The following is a 25,446-nucleotide window of genomic DNA, read 5'->3' on the forward strand; positions in this document are numbered from 1 at the left end:
GCTGATTGATTCATTAAACTCTTTCACAATAACAGAGCAGACAGGCAGACGTGAAATGAGAGAGAGGAAAAGAAAGAGATAGGGATGAAAAGAGAGAGACTGAAAGAGAGATACAGAGAGAAAGAAAGAGGAAAAATACACTGCTCAAACTCTTTCAACAGTGCTAATATAAAAACAGTAATTATGCTAACTCAAAGGATTATGCTTTGGAAGCCTGAAAAGCTGCTGTGTCAATTTGTACTGGGGAGGCTGACTCCCTTTAGGAGATGTCTGGGAAGGGTAGGCCATAACCGGGTATGCCGTAATTGGAATCAAAGACAAGGAGGTGGGAAAGATTTGTTGAGCAAATGGCAAAGGTTGGCCCAAACTCACGACATGCCTTAACTAGCTCATTAAATTATAAAGTGAAAGGATTGTACAAGTGCCTTTTAAGCAAAACAGTTCAAAAAGATCTGTCGTTAAAAACAGCAACTTTATTGTGATGGTCGGTAAGAGTCTTTCATCCCATTACCTTGATACGTCGCAACTACACTTTTTTACATACTTTCTAAAAATGTATAAATGTGTAACAAGTAACAACACACGTGAAGTTCACGTGAAACTATCATCTACCCGTGTAAGTCAACATAAACTAACCTCTACCCGTGTAAGTCAACATAAACTAACCTCTACCCATGTAAGTAAACATAAACTAACCTCTACCCATGTAAGTAAACATAAACTCCTTTGTGCATATTAATCCATCATCATTATTGCCTAATGAGTTACGTAGAATTTATGAGAGAGAAGAGGAGAGGAAGCTGGAGTCAGATCTGAGCCAGATGTGGCTAGCGTTGGTGACTATCTGAGCCAGATGTGGCTAGCGTTGGTGACTATCTGAACCAGATGTGGCTAGCGTTGGTGACTATCTGGGCCAAATGTGGCTAGGGTTGGTGACTATCTGAACCAGATGTGGCTAGCGTTGGTGACTATCTGGGCCAAATGTGGCTAGGGTTGGTGACTATCTGGGCCAAATGTGGCTAGGGTTGGTGACTATCTGGGCCAAATGTGGCTAGGGTTGGTGACTATCTGAGCCTATCAGTTAAATGCCTTTTCTCCTCTCTCCTGCAAATGCTCCTTCTTGGGCATTCACAGTCCTGGAAGAAATTTCAAAGGGGGCAACAAGCTGCATTTGATAGATCGTCTGCTTTAACACACACACACACACACACACACACACACACACACACACACACACACATACAGAGAGATAGAAGCCGTCATGAAACATTAATGGACCAGAGAGGGGGACCTCTCTGGGAAGTTAAAAGGGGGACTTGTAACAAAGGCTTCAGGGACCAAGGCACAGTAGAGGTCAACAAAAGCTTGAAAGTGTGCATCCTCAGCAACACTCGGAGCAGTGACAGGGGGATAGGGGGGCACAGTTCAAAGACACGGTTCAAAGTCTCTCCTGCTGCCGTTTCCCACCAACCAAAGCTGCTTAGGATGCATTTAACATGGCTAGTATGCTGTGTAGGAGATGTTTAGAATGCATTTAACATGGCTAGTATGCTGTATAGGATGCTTAGGATGCATTTAACATGGCTAGTATGCTGTATAGGAGATGTCGTCAGCCAAGGCGGTCCAATGCCTAGATGTTGTCATTACTTGTGATGGGGCTATGTGATGCCTACTGTAGATCTCGTCATTATTTGTGATGGGGGCTATGTGATGACTTGTGATGGGGGCTATGTGATGACTTGTGATGGGGGCTATTTGATGCCTAGATCTCGTCATTATTTGTGATGGGGGCTATGTGATGCCTATATCTTGTCATTATTTGTGATGGGGGCTATGTGATGACTTGTGATGACTTGTGATGGGGCTATATGATGACTTGTGATGGGGCTATGTGATGCCTAGATCTTGTCGTTACTTGCGATGAATTGGATTAAATGAGTCAGCCAGCCAAAGTGTTTGTGCCAAACAGGACAAAATGAAAGCAGTGATTTTGCTCACCACTCGGGCCGTCCTCAAAGGCGATTGGGTGAAACTGCTCTTTCCGACAGGCTTATTTCTAGAAATTATTATTTTTTAAAAGTCTGCTTGGATGATTCCTACCACTCTGCCAAGGAGATCATTAAAACATTATATTCTTTCATAAATGTGTCCTTTCATCAAAATGAAACATTTTTGCAAAGTTATGCAACAGCGGAGACGTCTAGAAAAAATGTGAGCCGCATAACACGTAAGAAAGGCAAAGAGGATAGGCTTTTCTGTCTCACAGCGCTTCCACTTTCAGAGAGGCAACCTTTAAAACGCCTCTCTGGGCTCCTGTGCCCATGCTAGTTCATGCATCTCCCTGCATGAGATTTATGAAGACTTTATAGGCCATCCCAAGTGTGTCCTACATCACTCCCGTCTGGGTGTCTGGCTGAGGTAAGTAATCGCAAGTTAAAGACCATCACAAAGCTTTCTCCACACCTGACATCTTGTTTATGTTGATCCACCGACAGAAAGTCCAGCATATCTATCGTCTTGTATTGCACTCTATGTCTAATTCTAATTTCTATTCTATTATTCTCTATTTCTATTTTAATGGAAACTCCCCTGCCTCTAAATCATATCAGTCTGGCTTGATCCGCACCACGATACCCATCATACCAGTGATTCACTCTTGCTATCTCATCTATCCTACCGAGCTGCCGTCTGGCCTATCTCACATCAGCAAGTAATACCATGAAGTAGGCACTTACTTTAGCTACAGGCTGATACACTCAGCGATTGCATTAAAGAGAAATAAAACAGTTGTGGTGGGAGGGAACCCAATCCTGCTCCAGCTTTTGCCCTGTAATGCAGTTTCATCGAGGCTCACTCCGTAGGAGCAGCTTACTGCTGAGATATGTGGTAATGCCGTCAGCTGCCTGGGCAGGGTGCCAACACGGGTACCTGCAGCAGAGTGTTATGGCTGAAATGATTGACACACACACACATGCCTGGAATTACCTGCACGGGAAAATTCCCCTGGACTGCGATGACGATGTAATTGCCGCGCCGTGCCAACACTGCACAGTCAGTATCCTGATTGCCTGACTGATATATGATACCATATGATATGATATCATATGATATGATATCACGTTCAACATTCAATGTTCAATTGAACAGAAATGTGATGAGTATGTCTTCCAGCAAAAACATACAGTACACACACACTACACTCTATTTTTTCTCTCTCTCACACACACACACACACACACACACACACAAGGCTGCCACTGCCTCCTGTGCGGGGGCATTTGAACGGCACGAGGGTGATGTGCGTCCATCTATGTCCGTTTTATCCCTTTTTTTTTTCACTCGGCCCCTCGTCCGCCCCGAGGGTGTCCCTGTGCTACAACACAATGGCTTTTTTTAGCAACATGCTATGGATTTTCGCGGGGTGGCTGAATGGGAGATGCCCACTCACGAGCGCGAAGCGTCGGGGGGCTTGGCCAGCCTCTAGCCCACTCGTCTGCCCTGCTGTGCCGGGGCATGCCATGCCTGATGACTGTCTGACCGGCTGTCTGGCAGCCAGAGGTGGACATCCCCGTGCTTCAGGAAGTAAAGTCCTACCATGTGCTTACTCCATCTGTGCCCTTTACACTGGTGATATGACTAATGATCTGATTCTGATCCGATCTACTTAATTGAAGATTTGTACTAATTAAATTCAGCTGGTTTAGTGAATGGTTGGAAAAAACATATAGGACTTGTACTTTCTGGGTGCAATTCAATATGTTTTTTGTTGTGTCTGTGTCTATGCATCCATCATTCGCATGCTGAAGGCCACACGCACACACACACACACACACATCCATACAGACGCACAGTCAACACATTCATACACACACAGGCATGCACATAGAAATACACATTCATACACACAGATGCTTCTCATTTCTCTCTTTCCCACTGCATCACAGGCTTGGAGCTGCTGTCAAAACTGCCCCCCGCCCTTCCCTACCTTCTCCACACACACACACACACACACACACACACACACACACACACACACACACACACACACACCCCCCTCATTTGCCCCATGGCAGTCAGCAGGCTCCCAGGACAGTTACATCACACAGAGCTGTGCAGAGCAACAGATGATGCCTGGCTCTGAGCTGGGAATACCTGATTGATTTCGCCTGCCCCTCACACACTCTCAGTGGCCGTTCCCTACATCCCCCTCCAACTGACTCTGTGCCAAACACACACCACGCACAGGCTCACACGCATCCACGCGTGCACATGCACACACACACCACACATGCAAACGCAAACACACGCACGCACACACACACACATACACACATACAGTACACACACATACGCAGACTCTCTTCCTCTCTCTCTAACACTCACACACACACACACATACACACATACAGTACACACACATACGCAGACTCTCTTCCTCTCTCTCTAACACTCACACACACACATATTTACATACACACACACACACACACACACACAGATATTCATATATAGCACATTACACACACACACACACACACACACACACACACACACACACACAAAATATGCATACAATAATTCAATATGCTAATACCTTACCTACACACACTCACACACACACACACACACAGATATTCATATATAGCACATTACACACACACACACACACACACACACACACACACACACACACACACACACACATCCTCAGGCCTTCCGTGCCATCTCCAGGTTAGTATGAGAAAGAGGAACCCTGGGGGGGATGGGGGGTTGGGAGATGAAAAGAGGAGAAGAAGAGGAAGAGGAAGTAGAGAAAGAAGAGAAGGATGAACAGAGGAGGAAGAGAGGAAGAGGAAGTACAGAAAGAAGAGAAGGATGAACAGAGGAGGAAGAGAAGAAGCAAAAGAAGAGAAAGAAGAGAAGGATGAAGAGAGGAGGAAGAGAAGAAGAGGAAGAAGAGAAAGAAGAGAAGGATGAACAGAGGAGGAAGAGAAGAAGCAAAAGAAGAGAGGGGAGGACAGGAAGAGTGGGCATCGCTTTCCAGCCAGTTAACTTCACAAAGAAAGAGACAACACTTTATTTGTGCTGTTCCTCTGAACCCTATTGCTTCAGGGTATTATACTTTTGTCTCAGTGGAAAGCACTTTTTTCCGCGTTGTTTGTTTTAACTGTATTGGGAGCACCCTCCTTTGATGCTGGGTACTGTAGACACACGCAAGCCCAGACACACACATGCACACACACACAGAGATAAAGAGAGAGATAGAGAGAGAGAGAGAGAGAGAGAGAGAGGGACACACACACACATTTTCAAACACAGCTTGCGTCTGTTGAGTCAATAACACATTATGATTCTGGTCAGCTCTGTTTGCTGTAACATGTTTCTGACCAGCGTCTGTTCAGCTGAGACCATACACACACTCACACACTCACGCGCACTCGCACATGCACACACACACGCACACACACACACACACACACACACACACAAAACACACACACACACACACACACACACACACACACACACACACACACACACACACACACACACGTACAAACACTACAAACACTCCATGCCCATCACAGAAGCACATAACTCACACAGCATATGAAGTAGCAGCCTCTGATGCAGTTCAGTTTGAGTGGAGTCACTATGTTAAGTGCAGCTTCTATGACATGCATACTTACATAAAGTCTATTATTGCCAGGCAATCTAACACAGTACATATGCATTCCAGTGTTTCCCACAGAATTGAATTCCATTTGTGGTGGTTGGTTTGCAGAATTAACTTAAATACAACACATTTTAACAAATTAGCACAGCGTGGTTATGATGCTAACCAGATTTAAGCACAATTTAGTACAACCTGGAAAATCATTGTGTGGTGGTCAATGTTGATATTGTGGTGGGCCGCCACAAATAAGTCAATGTATGGGAAACACTGCATTCTGTACATCCATTGCATCCCCAGTCAAAGAGCGATCACTTCTGCTCCCACCATCTCTTTCAAACACATGTTACATGTCACACACACACACACACACACACACACACACACACACACACACACACACACACACACACACACACACACACACACACACACACGTTACATGCGCAGTTAACCTGCCAAAGTGGACGCAAAGAGACCTAATCAGTGACCGCATTAGGCAGAAAGCACACCTCATGAGACAGAAAGACCCTGGCCTCACCAGTCAAACCCAGACAGCATAATCACACAGTACAATATAGCAGACATTACAATAATGTCCCTGAAGCTCAACTTCTCTCAGCAAGCATGAGGCAAACTAGAAACATGATATTTAAGTGCACACTTTAAACTCAATAAAAGTGAAAAGCTTTGTTTCTTGTGCCACGAAGGTTATTGTTAGCTTCCTTTACTTTTCATAACTTGAGTGTTTATTAGTGCCTTTTTAAACCGTGTGGCGACTTTTATACCTTACTGTACCTGATAAAAACTCTGGGAAACATACTCTAGATTCTCAGTGACTTTGTAAACATATAAGGTTATCAGCTGTGTGTGTGTGTGTGTATGTGTGTGTGTGCGTGTGTGTGTGTGTGTGTGTGCGTGTGTGTGTGTGTGTATGTGTGCCGGGAAACCTACTCTAGATTCTCAGTGACTTTGTAAACATATAAGGTTATCAGCTGGTCATTGCTCAGCCTGATGCATTCAAATACAAGCTCACATTGTACCCCAAAATACAGAAGGTTGCACAGTCGAGGACACAAGGTATTAATCCAAGAACACCTTCAGATCGTAAGCAGTGTGGTGTGGTGTGTGTGTTAAGGCAGACGATCTATCAAATGCAGCTTGTTGCCCCTTTGACTGATGGGACCTGCTAAATTGAGCTGATCCTCAAGTCTGAAGGAGAGACTAACCAACCTTCACACTTTGAGGTTAGTGGACACAGCTCAAGCCAATCTGGTGCTTAAAACTTAAACTTTTATTCACATTTACAAACGCACACACACACGCCTACATATTAACATAGACACAAACAAACCGCACATGCACACGCACACACATGATGCCTGAGACCACACAGACAAATATACTAAGACCTCACACTCGCATTCTACACACACACACACACACACACACACACACACACACAGCTTTTCAGGAGCAAAATGGACCTCGTTTACGCTCCCAACAGGGAGCAGAGAAAATGAGCTCATTGCTCACTCTGAGAGAGAGGCCCGTGGTTGCGGTGGTCAGTTTTGATTAGAAGTAGAAAACGCACCCAGAGAGAACAGGTCGTGGCACCCCGAGCAATAATGCCTTAAATTGTCCATTTTAGCCACAGCAGTACCAGGACGGCAAAACAAACACACACACCACAAAAATCCATCTGTATCCTTGTGTGTGTGTGTGTGTGTCTGTCTGTGTGTGTGTGTGTGTGTGTGTGTGTGTGTGTGTGTGTGTGTGTGTGTGTGTGTGTGTGCATCACTCTAAAAGACTGCTCTACATACTGAAGTTTAATTAAATCAAATTCAATTCAGGGTTCAATTACTGGATTGATAAATTCCACTGAGAGTAAATAAATAAATTGCCTGTCCGCTGTATGTAAAGCAAAATGTATAGGCCTAATGCAAATTTGCATCTAAAAGACATTCAGTAATTGTGCTCTTCATCAAATAATTTCATTCCTTTTCCTGCTGTGGCTATTATCTCAGAAGCTGACCTTTAACTAGGACTGTGCAGTGCAGCTGTGTCTTTATCAACGTTAGATGGCCATTGATTCTGAGTTCTGCATATTCTGCCTGAGCCAAAGTAAATAAACATAGACCAATAAATAAAGAAGTAAATAAACATAGAAGAATAAATAAACAAGCAGAGCCACAATCATGAGATCTGGGAGCAGCTGGACAGCCTAAAGGCTGAGAGGTGCTATTTACATAACGCAAGCATGCACACACACACACACACACACACACGGACGGAATCACACACGCATACCTTACACACACACACACACGTATGTATGGCAGCATGCACAAACACGCACATACACATGTATAGATAGATAGATAGATAGATAGATAGATAGATAGATAGATAGATAGATACTTTATTGATCCCCAGGGGAAATTCAAGGTCTCAGCAGCATACATACAAGACAAACACATTCTTTAACAGCAGAAGAGTAATTAAAGTATATAATATAAAAACACAACTAAGCAGTAAGGACAGTAGAAGATAAAGAATATGCTAAATATACTAAAATACAAATTATACTAACACTTAATACAATATATACAAATATACTAAAATACAAATAACAAAATTACAAATTATACTAACACTTAATCTAAATCAATTCTAAAAACAGTATCCACATAGTGGTGATTAATAAATCAGAGGCGCTTGCAATGACTGAGGCAGGGACTGAGCCTGTGATTCTCTGTGCATAGTAAGGTATGGTAAGGTGCTCTAAGGTGCTCTGTGTGAATGAGTGTCATGGTGGTAGTGCAATGGTGATAGTGGTCATGGTGATAGTGAAAATGAGTAAGTCAACAGTGCAACAATGCAGAAATAAAGTAAAGGAAAGTCTATATATTTAACTATTTAAGAAAATGTATAAGTGTGGCCACAGTTCGGCTGTGGCATGGAGGGGGTTATGCATATGTGCTAATGTGCTAATATAGCACGCAAACAGTGAGGCATAAAGACAGTGGTACAAGTGGCTAGTGGACAGACAGTACCAAGCATGCAACAAATACACACACACACACTAACTAAGACACATACTATGCACACATGAAACCATCTGTCCAATGTTTCCCAACCCCATAGGAAAAACATAATAAACATAGGAACCCAAGCCACACCACTCCATCTCCATCAGGGGGGCAGGCTGATGGGAGCCTATCCATCACAGACAGGGCCACAATAACAAATCAGCCTTTTTCCAAGTAGAAGACTTAGAGAATGGCTAGAGTGTATTGGCTGGTGTGTGTGTGTGTGTGTGTGTGTGTGTGTGTGGGCAGGGGGCAGTGGTGGTTTGAGGTTGAGGGGTGGAAGGGTGAGGGGTGACACTTGTTTGGGCTAATTAGCCATAATCCAGAGCACAAATCACCAGGTGCTCGCCTTTGACTAGACTAGATTAGACTTTGTGTCCTCTCATCTCATGTGATGTGACGTGATGTTTGTTGGGCAGTGGTGGAGGCAAGAGAGGACCCCATTCAAAGCACAAACCATCCAGCCATCCATCCCTCTGTGCCTCTCTCTCTCTCTCTCACACACACACACACACACACACACACACACACACACACACACACACACACACACACACACACACACACACACACACACAAACACACACACACACACACACACACACACACACACACACACACACACACACACACACACACACACACACACACACACACACACACACACACACACACACACACACACACACACACACACACACAGACACACACACACACACACACACAAATACACACATGCTGTCACTCTCACTTTCTTTTGTCATAATCAATCCAATTATGGGATTACATCACGGATTATTGACCAGACCTCCGGAGTCCATTTTGCTTGGACGAAATCCCTATTACAAAATACATAAATATATAAATAAATCTCCATTACAATATACAAAAATATATAAATGAATCTTCACTGCAGCAACTTACTACCAGCCAAACTCCTCCAAATGCTTCACTCATAAAGGGGCCGGCAACCAAGCATCAAATCCTTTACTCCCTGCTGCATCACTGATTGTCCTTTGGGGTAAAACTTCAAGTCAATTAAAAAGCAAAATGGCCAAATCTTTCGATGCGCTTCGCCGAGCTCCATTCACTCCGTTCCAATCCTGCCATTGGCGGATCAACACAGACACAAACACCACATCCATGAAGGCACCAGCCAAAGAGAGAGAGAGAAAGGGAGAGAGGGGGAGAGAGGGGGAGAGAGGGAGGGCAAAACAGAAAGAGACAGACAAATTGATATGGGCAAAGAGGGGAGAGAAACAAAAGCGAGAGAGAGAGAGAAAGAAAAAGCAAGACTGAGACTGAAAGAGAAAGAGACAAGACAGAGAGAGGGTGAGTGTGAGAGAGAGAGAGAGAAAGAGAGAGACAGCACAGCAGCATTAAAGGCAAAAGAGGAGTTTAAAAGACAAATCCCCTCTTTATTTCGGGCTGCAACTCCGGTGGTGGTGCCTAAATGTTAGATTTGAGAGGCCTCCAGCTGAGCCAGACAGTGATGTATAGGGTCCCAGCAGGGCTCTGGCAAAACTGGTTGACAGCGGCAGTCCTCGAGACAAATGGCACTGATTTACGGCGCGGACCTGAGGTGAATTAGGCCCTGTAACGGCGCTGAGGAGCGACTGTTAGCACCAAATAAGTAGAAGTCGCTTATTACATTTTACGCACCAGTTGTCAAGCCGGTTCAGCAGAGACGGAGACGACTGTAGCAGACTAGCCTGCACTTGACCTTTTTAACATTCTGCTGCATTTCACAGACTGTCTACAAGCGACTAACCTGTCGAGCAACATCTCATCGCACGTCATGTGGTGGTGGAATTTGTTTTTTGACGCGTTGTATTTTGTGTGTCTTTCTCTGTAACGTCCTTCTCTGTGTCATCGCACAGCAGGTGGCCTTTCCCCCCGATGACAAACAGAGCATGTCACCGAGCTGCTTAGGAACTCTCTCGCCACTTTGCTCGACAGAATGTGTGCGTGACTCCCCACAACGAGGAACTTGTGGGTGAACAAAATAATCCCTGGGCAGGAGATTGTTTTGTCTCGAAAAGACCTCCATTGACATGGCCACATCCCAGGGCAGTTGATGGATGACATGGGGCAGGACGAGCAGGAGCGGGGTGGCAGAGAGGTGGGTCCCTTGAGGTTGAGGAGGGCAGACAGACCAGCCTTTCACCTGTCAAGACCGCTATCACTGCAACACCAGGGCTAGAGGGGAGAAAAGGAAGGAAGAAATCCTGGTGCATGTGTTGGAAGGCCAAGAGCCAGCTTGATGGACATGGCATTTATCAAACCATCTTCTGCCTGTCAGAACTACATTCCCTACCAGTGTTCTTGCTCCAAGCAACGCGCAAGGAATTCTTTTTTTTTTTAAATAAAAGAAGAAGGCCAAAAGAAGCGGAGTTGAGTTGAGTTCATTATATGTGCGGACATCTGTGACTCCTGATGTGGCCCTGATGTGGCCCTGATCTGGCCCAGAGCTTCCTTATTGCCCTCCTCCCATCGCCCAGCTAATAACCATCCCTGATGAGTAGCACGAAGCTGAGATGCAGCTTCTCTCTCTCTCTCTCTCTCTCTCTCTCTCTCTCTCTCTCTCTCTCTCTCTCTCTCTTCTTTCTCACCCACCCCCCTCTCTCTCCCTCTCTCTCTCAGACACACTAATCTTATTAAGATGTGCAGCGTAGACTTCCAAATGTGAACGACCATCACGGGCTCTGATGAAAAATAACAGGCCTGCTCAGCTCTGCTGCTTGGCTGATGGAGGCCCTAAGGGAGGATTCAAATGTGGTGGGCCAACGGATTTATTGTGGCTCAGACGATGTACAATTACATACCCCCCACCCCTCACCAACACCATCAAGAAACAGATTTACCTCTTACATATACTATACAGTGCTGCAGTATTGTATACTGTGCTGTTCAATGCAGTTATACTATATGACCCTTATGCTATGCTGTCATGCTATGTTACCTTTCCTAATTCAAATAGGTTCGTAGCAGCACGGTTCTTCTGTTTTCTTCTATAAACTACTGGATGTGTATTGGCATATTGCTGGATTGGGATTCAGATAGGGTCAGAACTGAAGCCAGTGGTGGTGGAGTTCTGGCTAATAAGGTGGGGAGGGGATACTCATAGGCACCGGTGCTGCTGAGAGTGTTGTTTGTGGACGGTGTGTAGGTTTCAGAACTCAGAACTGTATTGCATTAGAAAACGCTCCCAGAGCACTTCACAGCGGCAGCATTGTGCTTACAGGGGATTGCAACAGCAGCCCAATAGCAACTCTCTCTCTCTCTCTCTCTCTCTCTCTCTCTCTCTCTCTTTTCTTTAAGATGTGCAGCGTAGACTTCAAATGTGAACGACCATCACGGGCTCTGATGAAAAATAACAGGCCTGCTCAGCTCTGCTGCTTGGCTGATGGAGGCCCTAAGGAGGATTCAAATGTGGTGGGCCAACGGATTTATTGTGGCTCAGGACGATGTACAATTACATACCCCCACCCCTCACCAACACCATCAAGAAACAGATTTACCTCTTACATATACTATACAGTGCTGCAGTATTGTATACTGTGCTGTTCAATGCAGTTATACTATATGACCCTTATGCTATGCTGTCATGCTATGTTACCTTTCCTAATTCAAATAGGTTCGTAGCAGCACGGTTCTTCTGTTTTCTTCTATAAACTACTGGATGTGTATTGGCATATTGCTGGATTGGGATTCAGATAGGGTCAGAACTGAAGCCAGTGGTGGTGGAGTTCTGGCTAATAAGGTGGGAGGGATACTCATAGGCACCGGTGCTGCTGAGAGTGTTGTTTGTGGGCCGGTGTGTAGGTTTCAGAACTCAGAACTGTATTGCATTAGAAAACGCCCCAGAGCACTTCACAGCGCAGCATTGTGCTTACAGGGATTGCAACAGCAGCCCAATAGCAACTCTCTCTCTCTCTCTCTCTCTCTCTCTCTCTTTCTCTCTCTTTTTTTTCTCTGTCTTAAGCACTTTTTCCTGTTTGTTATTGTTTTTTTCTTGCTTTATGTTTGCTTGCAGTGATGGTGTCCTTCGTCATCCCACAGGACACTCTGGCAAAAATACAAAATAAACAAGGGGACCACTTATCTACTTGGCCTTCATTATGCTTCCAAAACTGCATTTGGTTTCCCCAACATAGCGTTGGTTTGTCTATGCTAACATGCGATCACTTTTTTCATTATGACTATCAGACTTCACAGCCATACCAGGCGCGCTTTGCAAATGCCCCCTGTCCAACCTTGCTGATGAGATACAGTGACTTCGCCGTAATGAATCGCCAGCCTTGCATCTGATTTCAGGGCCACTCCTGTTCATTTTTACAAACAGTGGTGTACAAGAGATATTTATAGCAAAAGGGACGGCGACAGCCATGCCACTGCAGGTTCCAGCCAAAGGCATGGTAAAGGAGACAGGATATGGGATATCATACTGACTTATTTCCTCATTTAAAGGCTGACAGAGTTTATGGTTGCACCCCACACACAGACACAAACACAGACACACACAAACAAACACACACACACACACACACACACACACACACACGTGCAGGCGCGCACAGACACACACAAACACACACACACACACGCATAGGAACACACACAAACAAACATGGACACACATACACATACCCTCACACACGCAGGTACACACACACACACACACACACACACACACACACACACACACAGGGGTGTTTTGGGCCAAAAATCTAAGGAGGGATGACACCAGCGGTTGGCAAAGGATATTTATGATAAATGACCCGAGTGGGCCTCTGGCCAAAGCAAACAGAGGATGTGACCTTGGCAAGACCTGGAGAAAGCGAGGAGGTAAAGATGACCCAGCACCATCTCGTGCGGCAGCGGCCGTGGCCGCGCTGGCTGGCTGGTACCAGTGACCCGTAGTCTGGCTAATAAACCGATTGACCTGCTTAGCATTTCTGGCTAGCTGCATGACTGCTTCTGGGGTGTGCCGTGAGAGAGAGAGAGGCATCCCAGAAATGTCATGCCCACTGGCTCGGTGAAAAGTAAATAAGACTACAGCTTCAACATAGCATATGTGGGCACACACTCTCTCTCTCACACACACACACACACACACACACACACACGTATACACACACGTGGCATGCAGGGATTTAGTGAATAGGCTAGTAGGGTGATCAGACGTCCTCTTTTGCCCGGACATGTCCTCTTTTTGAAACCTAAAAATGTGTCCGGGCGGAATTTCAAAGTCGTCCGGGATTTTGTTTATTCTACATGTAGCCTCAAACGTGTTTACAGCAAATTTGCATTGCTCTCTCTTTCATTGGTGTTTCATTCATGGATAGCATATATATATATTTATATATGTCTTTCATTCACATACTAGTCACGCCCTCCCCTAAGGGCCCGTCCACACGGAGACGCTTTTTGGGTTAAACGCAGAGGTTTTGCTTCGTCTTGGCCGAGCGTCCAAACGAATCCGGTAAACGCACTGCCCGAAACCGCAGTTTTTTTAAACCTGGTCTCAGACCAGGAAAAATCTAAAACCCTTTCCGTAGCCCTTTTGAATTCGTTTGGACAGCGAAACCGCACATCCTACTTGCGTATCGATGATGTCATCGCCACACCTCAGCTGCCCTGGACTTGCACTTATAGTATTGCCTAACAATACTAGTTTTCATACATGACATTACCTATGATTACACTCCGTTAAGATAAATATCACAACTGATGCTGCGCAGCGCCGATAGCTTATGACTTGGTGGACTGAACACTGTTTTTCCCGGTGTTTTTTTTATGCATTCTAGCTACTGTCAGTGACAGGAGAGAACTTAAGTTATTAGGGAAGTGTGGTGTAAGTTTGCATTAATTTGTGCGTAGTGCTGGTGTCATTCATTTAGTTTACATGTCATACAACATAAATAAATGCATTCATAGTGAAGTCAGATATGAGCAGACAAAGACGCTTAGAACTCATGTTAAGCCTATAGATGCGCACTAAATGCGAATCGCGCCGATTTGATGCAAGCAAAAGTATCGACTGTTACTGACAAAGGTATTATAGTAATATTATAAAAGTGGCTTAATGGAATGGCCTAGAACTTGGGCGCCTAGCCTTTGCACTTCGCGGTGATAACCAAAACTAATGTGAATCGCTGACTATCCTACAACCAAAGAAAAGTAAAGGAGATTATTTTTACCTCGTTAGCCAAATAAAGGACGGACTGCACCCTTCACAAACCGTAAAATTAAGTTTATTAGTTTTACAGTTGACAGTTCACTATAAGTCCACACAAACAATTCTGGTTTCCTTGCACTAGCCATTTCGTCGTAGCCTATTCTGTCTGTTTGTATAGCCTACAGCGCAAGATTTGGTCAATTTCTGTAAAGAAACAGTGCCACCTATAGGCCTGGGATATGAAGTAACGTGTTGAGTCGTGTTGAGATGGATCCGTTTGGACGCAAATATTCTTGATCCGGTTCCAGGGAAGACAGAGGAAAAAAAGATCGGTTTGGTACGTGTGGACTAGGCCTAAGTGTAGGGTGTTGAGCCTGACCTTAGCTACCGTCATTGGTCGATAGTAATCTCAAACATTTAATTGGTCAGTCAGTCACCTCAATAGCGCAAACTTCCTTGTTTAGTGAAAGTTCACTGACGAATTAAAACGTAAATTTCCATGTTTTTGTCTCGGTCGATATCAACATGAAGCTGAGTGCCTGACCTGCAAAGCAGGCACTTACATGTTGGTCGCAAATAAAGGTGCCAACGACCGACCTACAGGTAGGCTACACAATATTCAGCGAGGGGTGAGAGCTCATCAGCTAAAGTTTTTCGACCTTAACATTACGTCTCCAAAAACATTTTGATGGCACATCAACTCATAACCATAGACTTTAAAAAATATAACATGACGAACACTTCTGCCATTGTCTGAGCGGCCTTCTCTGGACGATTGCCGACCTAGCAACTTTCTAGCTTTGGGTAGGAAACTGCACTTTGGTTATCCCTTTAAACGGCCTTTAAGGGATAGCCTGCACACTGACAACAGCAGATGTCAATAATCCTCTATCTAGGCTACTGTAGCCTATATGCAGGTGAATTAAATATGTTGGCATAACATAAGGGATAGATGTAGGCCTATTTCTTTACAAAAAAAATATCTAATAATAATGGATTGAAAAGAGGTAGGCCTAATAATAGACCAGACATGATTGAATAGATATAAGAAAATGGACATATCCACATCAGTCCCCATCAACACAACTGTTTTCACAGGTCAGGATTATTAAGCTCTAAAACAGATATACGACATTAAAGATGGGTTGCCATCCAAATATATCTTGCGCGTATAGAGCTCGCTTTTATTGTAATTATTGTTTTTGCACATTGAAAACTTTCAAGTGCAGTGTTTTACTGTTAGCGTTGGGCCGGCCAATCAAGCTCATTATCATACATAAATCACCATGTCTGTTGACCCCCCCCCCACTGAAGTGTCCTTTTTCACAAACCCAAATCTGGTCACCCTAGCTAATGTGGTGAAGGTATTGTTGAACATATGGAACATGTGAATGGTAAATACACACAGACACATGTTTACATACACATGGGGCATGCAGGGAGTTAGTACATAGGCTAATGTGGTGAAGGTATTGTTGAACATATGGAACATGTGAATGGTAAATACACACAGACACACACAGACACATGTTTACATACACATGGGGCATGCAGGGAGTTAGTACATAGGCTAATGTGGTGAAGGTATTGTTGAACATATGGAACATACATGTGCCCTTTTTTGCTTTTCTTTATTTCTTCTCTTTCTCACTGCAATGGTTCAACATCCAAATAAAGTTTCAGCAACAGCTGACAGTAGGTGGAGGGAAAAGGCTCATTGACAAAGAAAACAAAAACAGGTTGGCACAATTTGTGCTAAGAGACAAAAGAGACTGAAATCCAGAGCAATGATGCCAAAACATCTTAACATCTTATCATAACCTGAGACCAACCAACTCTGGCAGCAAAACAGACTAACAGTACCCATTCAGCAAAAATGCCTTCTAAATAGGAAAAGAGGGGGAATCGAAAATATATTGCCTGTTCTTGTAAATCTAGTTTTTTTTTCCTTCATGGTTTTCTTGTTTCAACAACACCCGGCGTGCACACAGTCACACATTGCCTGTCATTAGAACCCATCTGTCACCCCCACACAGCAGCCACATGCTGTAACTCTCCCACAACCGTATGATAAGGTTTCCATATCACACACGCTGGATACATGACAATTCCCTGCCCTGATAAAACTGCACTCGCTTTTCAGACGTGGGAGGATATATGAACATGTTTGCCAGTCGATTCCAATCCCCGCACAAAGAGGCATGGTTTGGAGGCCCTGTACGTATGTGCTTATGCAAATTCACGTTTACTGTTTACTGTGAGCCAGACGATGCAGAAGCGGAGTGGAATGCGAGTGTGCTTCCTCCAGTGCGGCAGCACATTCAGAACCCAGAATAACTGCAGGGCTCGCCCCATCACCAGAAACGTGGGATGCGATAGAATGGATTATTTATTTAGGGGCACTCGCTCACAGGAAGATGTGAAGTCAGCAGCAGACAGCATCCCCATCTAAAGCCCTGACTTGGGCACTTTATAGCCTCTTCACTCCTTTCCTCCTCGCTAAGGCTGAGGCAATTGGAGATCAACATTAGATGGATTGCTTAGGCTGCTGTCAGTGCATTATTGTCCTCTATCAAAAACAGAGGTGTGTGTGTGTGTGTGTGTGTGTGTGTGTGTGTGCGCATAGCAAACATTCTCTTCACATTCAGAGTTGATTCTGATTACATGTCATGGTTGAGGCACCTCTTTCTTCACATAATACTGACAAAATGCAGTCTAATACCATGCACAAGATGTCAAGAAGTCAATGATTGTCCTGAGTGGTAGCTACAGGAATACAGAGATGGAGTGAGTCCTTTTTTAAGTAATTAATAATCCATCCACTTGCCTTATGATGGATTTTCTGGGCTTGGAGGCAAATAATGGTTACATTAAAGATGATCAATAATTACATTTTTCTTCTCGTTTGTTAATAGATGAAACTACGACGGAGTATTAGGGCCACACATGAAGAAAAAAAATATTTTGGCCATGGCGAGATTAAACTCAACGTGTCGACATTAAACTCGACATTTCGAGAATAAAGTTAAAATATAATATTGTAGTGAACTGAGCCTAGCTGGTTCATGACTGAACTCCCATAATGCTGTGCAGTGTATGTGTATGTGTGTAATGTTGATGTTGGTTTTAGTATGAGTAATTGCGTTTACCTTGTCATGTATGTGTTAGCTGGTATAGTCTTTCTTTATGTTGTACCTCATTTGTTTACCCCGTGTATTGTATGTGACTACCCTGTTTGTGTATCGTGCTTGTTTAATTGACCTCCTTTGTGTTGCCTGTGTAATGACATTCGTGTGTTTTGGTGCGTAACCAATAAAACCAATCTGAGACAACTTTGCAGTTTGTTACAATATCTACTTTAATCTTGACGTGTCGACTTTAAAGTCGACATGCTGACATTAAACTCGCAATAGGCTCTACTGTTTAAACATAGCCTACACAGTTTAAGCTATGCAGCCTACACTAATACACAATATGTTACATGAAAAAAGGGCTTCAAATAGATGTTATTTCAGATAGATTGCTAGATTGCAGATATTCAGATAGATTGCGTCTTGTCTGTTAACTACTCATTGCCGTCATCGTGAAGTGCTGTCTCGCGGTTATGGAAATACCATGCACTATGCCATTTAGGCTAAATAGCTAGAAAAATATATGTATCCAATGATATAATGTTTCTATACAAAATGTTATTTCACTCTGTTTTACGTGGGTAAGGCCACTGCACATCCAATAATGGGCCTACAATAAATAAATAAACCGCTAATGACGTTTAGGCTACTTTTGACCATTGCATTTATCGCCTGTAACTCCGTGATAGGACCTAACAGCAAAGTAGCCTATTTGGCTGAGCAACATAGGTTAATATGTTCTATGTTTTGTCCACATGATATAGTCCTATGTCTAATCATTGTTGCACTCGAACACTCTGAATCATTGTTGCACTTGTTGCATTGTTTCATTCGTCCTCCCTTTCAATCGTGCCGAGCGGTCGTTCTCTCTCCAAACTAACTTTATTCTCAAAATGTTGAGTTTAATGTCGACACATCGAGATTAAAGTCGACATGATATTTCAACTTTATTCTCGAAATGTTGAGTTTGATGTCGACATGGCGACATTAAAGTCGATACGTCGAGATTAAAGTCGATCTTACATTTCAATTTTTCTTCTCGAAAAGTCGAGTTTAATGTCGACATGGCGACTTTAAAATCGACATGTAGAGTTTAATCTCGTCATGGCAAAAAAAAAAATTCTTCATGTGTGGCCCTAATACTCAGTCGTATGAAACACTATGTGGTAATTGGAAAAAATAATTAAGAAATAATAAAATTCTACTAGACATATATTGTCTAAACCATTTAAAGCAGTAGTGTTGTTTTGGACAAAAGCTAGTGACCTGACTACCTAAAAGAGACAGAAAGAAAAAACATGCAAACCACCAAAACTGATAAAAACTTGTCTGAACATTGATGTCTTCTGGTAATACTATAGTTGGCAATGAGCTGCAGTAGAGGCTTTTTTACATTCTGCGCAGTGCTGCTTTACATGGAGTAAAACGCAAGCAATACTACCTTGCCATTTTGGTTTGAAGTGGGCTCTGTTACACACATCAGAGACACTTTGTCAGATGGATCTGGATGAAATGTCATCTGACTGCATCTATTCTGTGTGCAGGTCACCAGTAAACTGAGGCAAATAGGACATTAATTAAGAGTCCATTAATCACAAGGGCTCAGAGGTCCCAGATGACTGACAGCAGACTGAGAGAACTGAGTGACAGTGGTTGCTGTTGGCAACCCAGTGGACAACCTGTGGACAACCCAGATGTCAGCTCAACTCCACAGAGCTACCATGGGAACAGGTGACAGAGAAAACGTGCTTGTCCACAGAGGAAAAGGGGTCATGTGGACACAAGCACGTCCAGAGAGACGTTAAGAAGATAAGTGGACATCACGTTCCAGGCCTGTGATCTGTCTGATCTATGATCTGTCATCCCCTCAGGTTAACACACCCGACTTGACCTCTGCCTGTTCTGTAGACAGATCACATCCACAGATGAGCATTCCAATGCCTCAACTGCTTGAGCAAGGTGCTACGTAATAGTAAAGACTACCCATACCTACCTACCAACATGGGGAAAGGGGATTTTGTTTTGTCCACACACATTGAGCATAGTGTTAGTTCATGCCATCCAATCAGCTGATCTCAACCAGGGGGAATGGATCAGCTGATTCCCTGCTACGCCTACGATTTGCTAAATGTGTTCACGGCGCCTTGTCTAAGCTGCTTTTCCCTACCCATTCATTTCCACTTCCTCTGCAAGCTACTTTGCAACCCACGTCCACCCCAACTCCTGCTTTCATGCTCAAACGATGTCATGTTGTTGTCATTCATAAGTGCTCTGTTTTGTTCTCCTGCTGCTTCTCCCCCGGCCTGAGGCTCCACGAGTGCACATGGACGGCCAGCTGAGTCCAAGAACAGAGCCATAGTGACAAAGATAATTGTATTATTGCAAATTGAAATAAATACTCTCTTTTCACTGAAGTGGTCCTGACTGAATTGCAATTGTGTTCTCAATAATAATGCTATCAATAATAATGATATTGTTTTAAGTTTTATGTATATAGCACCTTTTTTCAAACTCAAGGTCACTTTAAAGAGTCAAAGCAAGAATAGCAACATTTCAACCGTTTAGGCAAAAACACCCCAATGCAATCCATCACCTTCCTCTGTGTATGAGGGGAGACCTCTACTGGCCTCACAACACCTTTCCCACAATGCCTTGGGCACACTGTCAGCTCCACTGGTCATCATAGCAACAAAGACCCTATTAAGCCGTTGATGAAGTCTAGTCTCTAGTTTTCTTACAGAAGTCTAAGTGCTGCAACATACTTGAAGGTCAAGTTATTTTTATTAACATGGGCATCTTTTCCCATAATTCCCATAGCTTCTTATTTGGAATCTTTCAAACTTTTTCTCTTGACCCCTGACCAAAATATTGAATTGTTGGGAGAATTGTTTTAAAAGATTTAAAGTGTTTATCATGTTGTAAGTCGCTTAAATAGTCCCACCAGGAATCTATGAGAAAGAAAACAATTTTGAGCTTGTTCATTGTTGTTTTGCTTGTAAACCAGCATGTCCAAACATGCAGTCTCTCTCACTCTCTGCACTCTATCTCACTCACTCTCATGCAGTGGTATCGACACTGACCATCTTGGATGCGAGCCATGCTATGCTGACCGTCAAGTTGCCCGCCACCTCCTCATATGTCCCAGATACAGGCTGCTGACATGTCACAGGTTCGATCCCCTCGTGACCGACATCCCGTTCATCAATTCCCATCCTCTGCCGCAGCGCAGTGGCGTGTCAAGACCACACTTTGGCTAATTCATCCTCGTTGGACACATCGACTGTGGCAGGTCACCGCCTTTGATTCTCCATCTATCTCTCTTTGAAAACCTCTTACCATGGATCAATGGCTAGGATAGATCTCTTCCTCCTCCCTCCTCTTCCACATGCTAAGGCCCCCTGTCTAACAGCCAGACCAATCGGTTTCTCCACCGATGTGTGCGGCTTTCCGAAAGATATTCCCACATTCTGTGCTTCCACTCAACCGACAGAACCCCGCAACCCCTCCGCCACTTATATGATTTCCACTCCATTCAACAAGACTCCTTGCCGACATCAAGACTGAATTTCCTTACACCGAACTGAGAGAGGTCTTTTCACTAAATGCAATTCAAATGGTGTGTCATAAACCCATGTTGAGCAGTTGATGGCTGAAACAGCAGCCTCCTACATACCGTCACACCCACAGCACTGCGGGCTCTCCAACGGTTAAACGTGCTGGCCGAGGCATGTCCAATTGGACAGAGCGCTCAGAGAGCCTGGCTTCACACAGTGAACGCGGAGGCTGACAGCGCTACGCTACGCGTTAGCCGTGTCAAGACAGCCCACTGTCAAGAGAGAGCGGGAGCCATCCCAATGCAATTGGCAGCTGACAGGTTGTGTTTGTATTGTGTGTGTTTCAAAGGCTACTGGGACAGGATGAGAGAGAGAGAGAGAGGGGGAGAGAGAGAGAGGGAGGGGGAGGGAGAGGGGGGCTTGGATGCTGTGTATTCCTATGGGAACGGCTTGCGGCCACCTCTTGGAGAGGAAGAGATATCTCTCTCTCTCTCTCTCTCTCTCTCTCTCTCTCTCTCTCTCTCCCTCTCTCTCTCTACTCTCTGCTCCTCTCCTTTCCTACCCAGTCAGCCTCTCAGGAGCTGGAGACGAAAGACAGATGAGAGGTTTGGAGGGTAGATGAGAGGATGGAGAGATCGTTGAGAAAAAGAGAAAGAAGCTGATAGCTCAGAGGAGTGAAAGTACAAGTGAGAGCAGAGAGAGAGAGGAGAGAGAGAGAGAGAGAGAGTGAGAGCAGAGAGAGAGAGAGAGAGGGAGAAAGGGAGAAAGATGGTAAGGTGGGAGGTCCTTTCTCAAGTGTAACACACACACACACACACAAACACACAGACAGACACACTTACACAGACACACACGCGCACACACACACACATCTAAATGGGCCGGGAGGAGTGAGGTGTGTGTGTGTGTGTGTGTGTGTGTGTGTGTGTGTGTGTGTGTGTGTGTGACTGAGCAGGCAGAGACAAAGATGTCGCCCATCATAGGAGGATAAGGGGGGAGGTTAATAGCAGTCACATCGCTATTCTCCCTCCACCTCCTCCCATCTCTTCAGTTCTTTACCTCTATTTCTCTCCCTCTCTGTCTCTCCATCTCGCTCACTGTCTGTGTGTGTCCTTTCCCCATTCCGCTTGAAAAAGAGCTGCTGAGAGACAAATGTCTGTTTGTGTGTGTGTGTGTGTGTGTGTGTGTGTTTCTTTTCCACTCAGCTTGAAAAAGGCGTTATGACGTGTGTGTGTGTGTGTGTGTGTTTGTGTGGATGTGTGTGTTTCTTCACCACTCAGCTTGAAAAATACATTATGAGGTGTGTTTGTGTGTGTGTATTTTTGTGCATATATGTGTGTGTATGTGTGTGTGTGTGCACGCGCATGTGTTTGTAAATTTCCCAGCCATCCCAAGCCACTGTAATTAGACTCTACTTTAGATTCTGGAGACGAGGCACGTAGCGCTTTGATGAACGCACCCAGCCACCGTGCGTGGCGTCATCTTGGGCGACCAGGAGTTGACTCGCCAAGCCTGGCACAATCGATCATGCGCCAAACCTTGACACGGAGGCAGCCGTGTCACCATGACACAGCCGCTTTTTTGGCCTTTTTATGCCTTTGATAGGACAGTGGAGAGAGACAGGAAGCGAATGGGAGAGAGAGCAGGGGTGGGGCCCAGACACACTTCTTACTTAAGACAGATGAAGTGCAGTTAGAGGAGGCGAATGTGGAGATGTAATGGAAGGAGGAAGTTTAAATACAAATTCACATTAATGGACCACTGACAGTTAAATCATCCCAATGTCCAAAAAAGACTCATTCACTCAACATGAGTGACTCTGAAATGAGGGAAGGAGACAGAGCGACATTAACTTTCGATGTAATGGCTTCAAAATGAATCTTGCACAGCACTAACAGCTATCTCAGAGCCTCATATGCACAACAGAGATAAAAGCTGGGTGTAACTAAATGGCCTTTTTCTTTTTGTTCCTACTGGGAAAGTTTTAAAAGAAAAGTGAACAATACGTGACCGATTACGCACATTCTAATGACTCCTCTGTACGCCGGCTGCCTGGAAACAGACTGTCAGGTTGCCCGTGCCTTGCGTTTCTTGTCATTGGGCAATGAGCAGAACTCGGCCAGTCTCTATGTTTGTGGACCTCGGGGCTCGCAAATGTTCCCTGTCCCCTCTGCACAGATGACAGTTTTATGTAACCAGCGCAAACAATTATATCCACGCCATTTCTTCAGCCACGCACTCTGAGGCTACACTATGAGTTATCATATGCAGTGCAGTGGCCAATAGTAAAACAATATAGAATGTATAGAATACAGTATATAGAATATTCTAAGAGAAGGTGCTAAGACATTCAGGTGGCCAAGGACTGTGATTTAGAGCATAGAGGTTGAGATTTTTTGTTTGTAATTACACTCCTGTAGGTGTAACACTCCTCTAGGTGTAACATTGTTCCTGATCCAGTGACTCTCTCTCAGCAACACAAACACAAACATAAACACGCGTACAAACACACACTCTCTCTCTCTCTCTCTCTCTCTCTCTCTCTCTCTCTCTCTCTCTCTCTCTCTCTCTCTCTCTCTCTTACTCTCTTTTCACACTTTTTTTTATCATGCTACAACTTTAAACCACAGCGACTTTTGTGTGAGGAAAGCACAGCTACAATCATCAATAGGCCAAGTTTATGGAGTGAACAAGGCCGAGAGACTCAGTTCACAGCAGGTATGAGAACTGGAAGGCTAATCGGAAATACCTCACATGAATCAGGCAAAAGCATTCTTCTGATAGAGTGTCTCTGCCAGCATAATGGGGTTTGAAAGGGCTCCTCTCCTCTCCTCTCCTCTTCTCTCCTCTCCTCTCCTCCACTCTCCTCTCCTCTGCTATTCAACAGAGATTTCACAAGTACACAGACTGCGTTTGTGAAAGCGACAATCCGTGCTCGACTGGAAGAAACTCCTCAAACGATCTCAAGAGGGTACGACAGTCGTGAGGAAGAAAAGACAAGAGCTCCCTTCTCTGCAGATCCCTCAAGACAGCTTGGGTCAACGTAGTGGGCACCCAATACTTGCTCTCACATGAAAGGACAGCATAAACTAAACATTGTGATCTGCTGATATCTGCCAACAGAGTGAGAGAAATGGTGCAGATAGATAGATAGATGGATAGATAGATAGATAGATAGATAGATAGATACTTTATTGATCCCCAAGGGGAAATTCAAGGAATATAGCATAATAGCATAGCATAATGCATAATAGGAACATAGATATACATGGCTAAGTGGATTGTATGTGCAAGTGACATGTGTGTAAATGGCAACCAGATGGATATGCCAGAAGAAGCTGTTGTGTGTGCCATGTCCTCACACACATACAGTAAACACACACACACACACACACACACACACACACACACACACACACACACACACACACACACACACACACACACACTCACTCACTCACACACTCACATGCACACATATATTTATATGTCAGGGCAAGAGAAAGAGAAACAGCAGGAAAGAGAGGAACAGAAAGGCATATATAGAGATGGAGAGAACACAAGACAGAGAAAGAGAGAGAGAGAGAGAGAGAGAGAGGGAGAAGAGGAAACTCAGTTTTCTCAGATTGATGGGTATATTTAAATGATTATGGCAAACTGACAGGAACCCAATGGGGCGGTACGCAGACAGAGTGCCTGTCTAATGTCATGCAGCCCTACACTTCTAGTCTCACTCATGCACGCAATCACATTTACAAACACACACACAAACTCTCACACACACACACAGAGGGCCCAGCGTGTCCTCTCATAA

General features: G+C 44.3%; 1 protein-coding gene across 1 annotated transcript in view; it reads right to left on the bottom strand.

Annotated features, from left to right (window-relative positions):
* Positions 1-25,446, bottom strand: part of LOC125288580 (thyrotropin-releasing hormone-degrading ectoenzyme-like) — a 161,767-nt gene that overhangs the window by 124,285 nt on the left and 12,036 nt on the right. The window lies entirely within an intron of this gene.

Source organism: Alosa alosa, chromosome 23 (assembly GCF_017589495.1).
Source record: "Alosa alosa isolate M-15738 ecotype Scorff River chromosome 23, AALO_Geno_1.1, whole genome shotgun sequence".
NCBI classification, from domain to species: Eukaryota; Metazoa; Chordata; class Actinopteri; order Clupeiformes; family Clupeidae; genus Alosa; species Alosa alosa.